The sequence below is a fragment of the Dermacentor albipictus genome, chromosome 1 (assembly GCF_038994185.2).
Source record: "Dermacentor albipictus isolate Rhodes 1998 colony chromosome 1, USDA_Dalb.pri_finalv2, whole genome shotgun sequence".
NCBI classification, from domain to species: domain Eukaryota; kingdom Metazoa; phylum Arthropoda; class Arachnida; order Ixodida; family Ixodidae; genus Dermacentor; species Dermacentor albipictus.
In genome coordinates, this window is record NC_091821.1 from 465611025 (window position 1) to 465619421 (window position 8397).

Genomic DNA, 8397 nt, shown 5'->3' on the forward strand with positions numbered 1-8397 from the left:
AAAAATATCAACATTTTTTTAACCTACGCCAGAACATCCATGTCAAGACACTAAAGCCAGCCAAAGTAACTAAGTTCTTATTTATTTTTTCTACTTTGACTTTTACCAGCGAGGACACATTCAGCCTCTTCAATTTTTTTTTCTTTTCTTTTTTTGTTCTCGCTACCCTACCCGCGGGCTGCCAGAGCCAGCCAGAGCGCATTCGTTTTTCTCGTACGGCCCCGACCACCGTGCAGTGCACTTCGGTGCGCGTTCGGTTTGCTCTGGCCGAGTGGATTTTCACCTAACAGAGTTTTGGACGCTTTCTGGCTAGCAGGCGAGAAAAAAAATACAGTGGTCGCTCGCCGCCATCACTATGGGGACTCGAAGGATTGCACCGCATTCCTCGAGCGGAACCTTTCCGGAAAGTCTTGTTTCGCCGCTGTAGGATACTGAGCAGTATGCGTATGATTATCAGTGGACCAAGCGTCTCATGTTTTCTTCGGTATTCCTTCCGTAGCCCCATTAGGTGCCCGAAGTAGGCATTCGATTCTGGCCAACATACTTTCCTATGCGTTTTTTTTTTTTTTCATTTCGGTGCCTCCGCCTCACAGGAAAAAAAATACATTGTTGCGGCGCAGCGAATTGTCGCATGGTGAAAGTTCGATTTTGATACTTCTTTTGCGGAAAATAATGGGTGACGGGACGCTTGAGTTGCCGGATACGTTTATTATATTATTGCGAAAGCAATTATATGGACACTCGAGGCGCATTGCTGCCGTCGCCGTCGCCCTCATGTTTCGTATAAAGTCCAAGGGTGATAACATCGTGACCACGCGCTGCATGCTGTATGTGCGAGTGAAAGCGTGAGAGGGGAGGTGGAATGGGTGAGCTGACGATGGTGGCTCAGTCTTGTGGGCTCAAAGGAGAAAAGCGGGGAGCAAGCGCGCCGCCTTCCATCGCGCGCAATACATCGGAAGGAGTGGATGGAATGGGGGCGGAATCTAGGATTCTGTGAATCTATGATTGTGCAACATGTTTATTTGCCTTGTTTGACGCATTATGTACAGTTACTTCTTACATACATAGACTCATTGGAGACTTATACGTATACTTAAATATCTTGTTGCGAGATTTTGTGTATACATGCAGTGAACTCTGTTTCCAGTGACACTTTTTTGTCCTTTATCAAGCCGTATTTTCGCATTTGTATATCCCATTGTATCTTTGCATTTCTAATGTACGAGGGCGAGTCAAATGAAAGTGAGCCTACCCTAACCGCGCAATAATGGTTCGGTTCATTATCTGCGAGGCATGCGCGTAGGAGAACGGCATGTCTCATTTACAAAGTGACACGCAGGTGTGAAGATAAATGTTCTTTAATGCTCTCATACACTGGGTTGAATATGGTTGCGTCACATAATGGACACTTCAAAAGTTGAACAGCTCAGTGTCGCGAAGTTTTTGACAGCTGAAGGTGTTTCCAAAACAGAAATTAATCACCATATGACTGCCGTGTATGTTGAACACTTCATTTCATTGACCACTGTGAAGCGTTGGAGCAAATGGTTCAAAGGACGTTGCAAAGACATTCCAAGACCGGGCCAAAACCATGGGGTCATCTTGTTCCACGACAATGCCTGTCCCCACGTCACTTATGTGGTTAATACAAAGCTGACAAAGTTCAAGTGGGAAACGCTGCAACATCCGCCAAACAGCTCAGACCTGTCACCTTGCGACTTCTACATTTTGGGGCAACCGAAAAAACAGCTCAAGGGAACCAGATACAGACTTTTTGAAGCAGGAACCCAAGGAGTTTTATAAGACGGGAATCACGCGACTCGTTAGTCAATAGGACAAATGTCTAAATTCTCATGAAGACTACTTTTAAATAAAGTACCCCGTTGTTGGCTCATTCATTTGACTTGCCCTCATATATATTGCAGAACTCCTGCTTTTTATACGTGCTCTCTGTCGCAACTATAACTTCAGTGCAATTACTCACGATACACGACTAGGCACAGCTACTCCTGCGTAATGCATTGGAACAAACGACAGCGTCATTGAGATTTTCACTGGCCATTGCATATATACAAGAGTGCAAGCACGGTTCTTGAATGGCAAAGTTTCATTAACATATTTGTCCTCAACTTGTTCAGTTCATTGCCTTTTAATTTTTCATTTCAGCGGCATGCACTGCTTTCCTAGTTTCGAACTGATATAGTTCTAAGGTTCGTGTGATATTTTCTTTACTTAATAAATAGACAAAAAACATGGAAGCATTGACGTCAGTTACGTTGGGCACAATTTTTGGCACATACGAGTATAATATTTTATGAAAAAATACATATTTTACTTGTATTTACAGTGCGTAGCTTTCAAGAATTTGTTTGCAGCATCTTTGGCAATGACAATGCAGTTATTATTCATGTATTTGATCCCTCGATAAATTGTTTAAGAGGAAGCTTTAACTCGGGCTCAATCCGACGCGGCCTATTCAAATACTTGTAAAACGCAGAAACGCTTTTCTGAGATAATCCTGCTAATCGCTTTTATTGAAATTGGTTGCATTTGAGAGAGAAAGTTAAATCCCAGTGTCTGTTGGAAACAGAACTTCGATTTAGGGCCTGAATTTTGCTTACAATATTTTTTAAAAATTCGAAAGTTTGAAAGAATAGAAGCACGACGTTTACAAACTAATAGCTATGCATGAAGAACAGATATTGTGGTTCTGTAAACGGCATTTATTATAGCAGTCAAAGCGGACAAGTTTGCTGTGTTTATTTGTATCTTACGTGAATTGGTTACGTTGTGTACAAGGGTTCTGCAAAAGCTGTATTTCCACAATACTAAATTTTGAGATTCATGTGTAGCATATCTATTTTGTCCGCTGTAGATGTACTATTAGATGCAATTCACAGAATTGTGATATCATTTTTCATTGTTGAGTCATGGAGTTTTAAACTTGATAGTTTCGTTTCCTGAAAATTTTCAATTTTGGCCAATTTTTAATAAATAATTGACCACCTAAATGAAAAATTCGAAAGCAGTAGTCATTAGAATTAAACTTTTTCATTTAAAGGCAACAAACCTCCTCAAATTTGGTGAAGTGGTTGCAGGGAAAAACGAATTCCCCTTCTACATGTACCTAAATAGGAGCACCCGAGCTAAAGCTTCCTCTTAAGGAGGAGGCTGAGCTGCAACGTGCAGCTATATATATATATATATATATATATATATATATATATATATATATATATATATATTGGGCCAGTGGCGTAGCCCCCCCCGAACAAAATTTCTGGCTACGCCACTGGCGTACACTACCATTTGCGACAAATTATAGGCCTCGTATGCTACACCTTGGAGCCAAACACACTGCGCCACCTGTATACCTGCCAACTTCTACAAGCTGTACGAATCTTGCCTCTTTTCTTTCTTTTTTATTCCACAAGAAAGTTAGGCTTATCAGTCTTCTATGGTTTGAGCTCTTTTGGCGAAGCTTTGCCAAAGGGTTACTTCGAGCAAGTTCATACAGTCAAGTTCCTTAAGCTGGCGAAATTAACTGAAAAAGTCAGCGTGAGCTAAAAATGGTGTTGCTTGTCAGTCTCTTCCAAGTTTCCTAATTCTTAGGTGCTGCATCGAAACATAAATTATTATTAATAAACTGAGCACATATACCACAAAAGATATGTGCTCAAGGTGAGCTATAAACAAAATGCGTGCTGTCCGTTCCCTTCTCCCTGAGGGTCGTGTCCATGGGGTTTTTAGGAATTCTAAAGCCCATGGGTTGGCAGTGTATGCATGCATCTGGAGTAGTGGCTGAAATCGGTTGGGGCCAACGCATCCTCACATGGTACTTAGGACGGCGCACCATGTTTAAAAGCCCAATTCCTCGGAAAGAAAACTGCATCGCATATGCCTACTGTTGCATATACTATGTTGCTGCAAAGGCTCTTGAAGGCCAGTTGCGAAGATTTCAGATACGAGTAATTTTTCTATAGGAGCCACATACTGACAGATGGCAGCGCTTAATTAGAGCTGCTGTCGCATGCCTCCATTTATACTCAAAAGCTGTTTATTGTTGAGCTGCAGTAAGTAGCTATTTCTCAAGATAAGCTCAAGTGCAGAACTTTCACAAACAAGCACTCTATAAGTAAGCCAAACAGACGCTTCACATCCACTGTGCTAATTAAAATTTTTATTTCATAGTGGTTAGTCGCAGTCAACACTTCAGTTAATCTTTTAATTTGCCAGTAACATCAGCAGTGTCTCTTTGTGATGACTCTGTGGAGGTGAACGGGCTTACATTTAAGAACTTCATGCAGGGGCCTAATCCTTCTTTGGTGGCACTTTAGTTTTGCTCCCAAGGTCTAAGGCACTTCGATGTTTTGTTTCCTTCGTTAATTTGACTGGTCACAGCCCAAGGGATTATTAATTATAAGTGGCCATCATGCCACAGGCTGGTACGTAAAGATTTGCTACATATGCATAGTATTAACATGTAATGAGCATCCTCCAGAAAGCTATATGGGCACTCCCTACCCAAAAATTAATTCCTGCTTGATGGGTATCTTAATTCCTGCTCTAGGTGCTTTGAGTGCTGCTGCTAAACACACAATAACCTTCTGCATAATGTATGTGGTGGCAGTTAACACAAACTGGTGTCACTACAACACATTTGCATGATTTGAGACATTCTGTGCGCTGTCTGCAGATTGCACTGTGCGTGGTTTTCCGTAATGGTAATGTTAGATTAACAATGCTTAACAAATCACTAGTTGGCAATAATAATAGAGTTAAACCTCGATATAATAAAATGTTTAGCTATTCATAACTTGTCCATAGAATGCCATGTATCTTGAACACCAATGTAACGAGTTGCGTTTAAAAATGATATAATTTAATGAAATTTCACTGCTGCCGCAAAGGAATACTGAGGCAGTAAATTGAAACTGCCGCAGGCGCAGATGGTCAGATGGATGAATTACATGTGGTTGCCACGTAATGGAGAGCTGCTAAGGTATATGTACGCATGGTAACAAAACTCCCATAGAGGCCCATACCTCCTGCAATGATAGCTTGTGAATATAGTACCTGTGTATGCTTCCTTTGGACGCATATACTGTAACTCCACTTGTTGACGCACGGTAGCACCATCTACATTTCACGGGGCCAGCTTCCCATTGAAAAAACAAAACACTGTGCCATTTTAAGCTTGTTGCGTGAAGTCCTCTACTGAGCAGCTCGCATCACATCGCATTTACTACATACACAGCACACAACAGCGCAAATAAAGTGTAAGTGAGAATATTCACCACAACATTGCTTCACAGTCCAACATGAATTCACTTATTGACCCATCTGTATTTATAGCCCTCATTCTGTAATTGCAGGTGTTACACCAATGAGCCTGGGTTCACCAGAATTTAGAGCAATGGGTTCACCAACATTATGAACCATGTACCACATGCATGTGTCCTTAGTACCAACACACATGTTATTTCAGTGTCAAGATAAAATCAACATTACACAGAAATAGTTCACAAAAACCACACTTTCGTCTGCACTAACATAGCTCACATTCCACCTGTAGTCTTTATCTAGTACTGAAGACATTGCTAAAACAAGTTTAGTGAAAAGACAGTTAAAAATAATGTTACTGTTCAAATCTTATAAGGTTAATACTACAGAGTATATATTGCCATTACATTTTATAGCTACGCATGAGAAAGTTATGACAACATTACACTCAAAACTCTCTTATGGTGTCAGGAGCAAAATTCAGAAAGCCTGCACAGTTCCGCACTCATAATTATTTGTGTATGGAAGCAAACAGCCTCTGACTTCACATTTTCCTATTCTATGACATTGTCTGTACTTTTTGAAATGTTTCCATTGGTGAAGTATTGAATACATAATTTTCATCAACTAGTGTTCTGCCCCACGACATGTAGCCACACTTCAATCGTGCGACCATAATTGATGTCGCTGCTCATTGGTTTGGAACCGCATTTCAGCCTCGCCCTTGCAACCATGTGAATTGGCCTTGGAACGACCGCCGAAATGAAGCAGCGTCTTCGCCAGTAGTGGCGAATTCAACTGTTCACGGCCTCTAAAATCTTGCGGTGTGCAACGCCTGATTTCGGAGGTCATAACAGGCGAGTGCGGTGTCAGCGCAGAGTATTGTGCGTTTGTATCGATGCAATCCACCCCGCGTGTGTTGCCTCAGCGCTTGATTTGGTGTTTTTGTTGTGGCCAGTTGTCCCTACCTTGTGTGGCAATAACATTAATAAACACGAGTAGCTGTAATTGTACAATATATACAAAAGACTCTCTCGCCGTCACATTCCATATAATATCCTATCGCATCTGAGCGCGAGCCTACACTCTGTTCCATACATAACAGTCAACAATGTGGAAGCTACGCAAGAAGTTCGGTCAAGAAAAGTCCGTCCATGCTTAGCTGCACGCCAACAGCATTCACTCGCACTAGCATGCACATGAGGCTCCTCGCGATGGGTTGCAAATAAAAAACGCGGAATGAACAAAAATAAAGATCTAAAATAACACATTAGCAGCCATATACTACAATAATGTTTGTTTCTAAGGGTTAAAACTTGTTTCATTCAATACTGAGCCTATATAAAAAACATACCCGCCGTGGTTGCTCAGTGGCTATCGTGTTGGGCTGCTGAGCACGAGGTCGCGGGATCAAATCCCGGCCACGGCGGCCGCATTTCGATGGGGGCGAAATGCGAAAACACCCGTGTACTTAGATTTAGGTGCACGTTAAAGAACCCCAGGTGGTCAAAATTTCTGGAGTCCCCCACTACGGCGTGCCTCATAATGAGAAAGTGGTTTTGGCACGTAAAACCCCATATATTATTATATAAAAAACAGTTGCACACGATTGCAGTCAAGACACATCGAACTATATCCAAGTGCGAACGAAGCCACTGCAAGAAGTCTCTCTAGCCACCACAGCATTGACGGCGATGTATGGAACAGAGTATAGGATGACGGTGACTTTAGGCACGCCGTCTTATCGCGCACTAAAGAAAGAGGGGGGGGGGCGGTGTCATGTGCGCGCGCGTACCTACCCCCCCCCCCCCCCCCCCCCATTTGTGCATCTCCTCTAGCCCGTCCGTGGCTGCGCATGGCTGTCAGCACATATACGCAGCTGCGCCTTGTATCTTGGAGACAATCTGTAGCAGGTGCAAAGACTGTGCGAGATAGCATCGTCCCATTGCGCGCGACTTATCAATCGCGGAGGCGGAGTGGATGCGAAAGCGTCGAAGGTTTCGCTTTGTACCACCGATGTGAAGATATCGTCGACACTGCACGCAACCGTATACTTTTTTGTCATTGAGATTCTTTTTTACAGCGAAGCTGTATATGGCTAACCGATTCGTTTGTCTGTCAGTCGTATATGTACTCCAAAAACTCCTCTGTCGCTACTCCACGAGCATGCGCGAAAAAAAAAAGAAGAAAAGGCGCGCGATTAGCCAGCACCATCTAGATAGCACAAGGCCTGTTTACTCCGACCCGTGACGTCATGCTACCTGGCCCGAAATTTCCATTGACAAGGCTCGCATGATGAAAGCGGTGTCGCCAAAATTACTGTTCCCTACTCTGGAGCATCCCCATCAGATTCTGTGGCAGTCGGGCCAGGTAACATGACGTCACGGATCGGAATGGAAAGGCCTTGTGCTATCTAGGTGATGTTGGATTAGCTGCGCCGGTAGCGACGTCGTTGCTCCCAGTCGCAGCCGAGCGCACACAGCAATTTCTCCGGCTTCGAAAGTGGTAGGCCTCGCGACATAGGTACTCCTTAGGAGCAGGTAGCTTTCGATAAGCAACGCCGTGAACAGAACCGGCAACGAGTTCATCTACGCCATGCTGCAGCCCGGGCACAAGAACAGGCTCGTGCAGCCAAGTGCAAGCAGCAACTGCGTACTGAGGATCCGGCAGCCTACTAAGCCATCATTTAATGAACTGTCGGGGTTAACCCAGTGATAAACACTGGGGCCTATGTTTCAGCTTCGTTGATCCGTACGGAGTGCTCGGACGGTTTTTTTTTTTCAGTTGCCCAATATTCGGAAACTTTTATGGCCCATTCCTGGTAAGAAAAGCTACACCCTACGGGACACTACCTAATATCGCGGCACGTGCGCGCTTGCAAGAGGCAAATGACCAACGCTTCCCCTACCGGAAAATTGGCGTAAGCAAAGCTTGTCCTGTATGCACCTGGCCTTCGTCACGGCTATGTAACCCACAGGCAATGGTGCCACAGGCAATTGCTTCGGCCTCCTACTCCCTCAGCTTGGGATCTTCTTGTTACTGTCAGATTGCCTGCGCTCGGGCGGCTCTAAAGGCGCGTTTATAGTCCGACGTTATCCGCGACCGTCGCTTGAC